Consider the following 792-nt stretch of genomic DNA (forward strand, 5'->3'; position numbering starts at 1 on the left):
ATCTGTTGTTCCTTGTATCTAGATGATTGTTTTGTGTTGTTGTAGTTCTGTTACTATCCGTTGTTTCTTGTACCTCAATTGTCGTTTTGTTATGTTTTAGTTTTTGTCATGTAGTATCTGTTGTTCCTTGTATCTAGATGATTGTTTTGTGTTGTTGTAGTTTCTGTTCTGTTACTATCCGTTGTTTCTTGTACCTCTATTGTCGTTTTGTTATGTTTTAGTTTTTGTCATGTTACTATCTGTTGTTCCTTGTATCTAGATGATTGTTTTGTGTTGTTGTAGTTTTTGTTCTGTTACAATCCGTTGTTCCTTGTACCCCGATTATCGTTTTGTTATGTTGTAGTCTTTGTTCTGTTACTGTCTGTTGTTCCTTGCATCTAGATGATTGTTTTGTGTTGTTGTGGTTTCTGTTCTGTTACTATCCGTTGTTCCTTATACCTCGATTGTTGTTTTATTTTGTTGTAGTTTTTGTTCTGATACTATCTGTTGTTCCTTGTATCTATATGATTGTTTTGTGCCGTTGTAGTTTTTGTTCTATTACTATCTGTTGTTCCTTGGACCTCGATTGTCATTTTGTTATGTTGTAGTTTTTGTTCTGTTACTATCTATTGTTCCTTGTATCTAGATTGTTTTGTGTCATTGTAGTTTCTGTTCTGGACTATCCGTTGTTCCTTGTACCTCAATTGTCGTTTTGTTATGTACTTATGTTGTAGTTTTTGTTCGGTTACTATTTGTTGCTCCTTGGACCTCGATTGTCATTTTGTTATGTTGTAGTTTTTGTTCTGTTACTAT

At 33.3% G+C, this 792-nt stretch overlaps 1 protein-coding gene across 1 annotated transcript in view; it reads left to right on the forward strand.

Annotated features, from left to right (window-relative positions):
- The window catches only part of LOC107874553 (probable plastid-lipid-associated protein 12, chloroplastic), a 10,077-nt gene that overhangs the window by 1,197 nt on the left and 8,088 nt on the right, over positions 1–792 (forward strand). The window lies entirely within an intron of this gene.

Source organism: Capsicum annuum, chromosome 1, assembly GCF_002878395.1.
Source record: "Capsicum annuum cultivar UCD-10X-F1 chromosome 1, UCD10Xv1.1, whole genome shotgun sequence".
In the NCBI taxonomy this organism is placed as follows: Eukaryota; Viridiplantae; Streptophyta; class Magnoliopsida; order Solanales; family Solanaceae; genus Capsicum; species Capsicum annuum.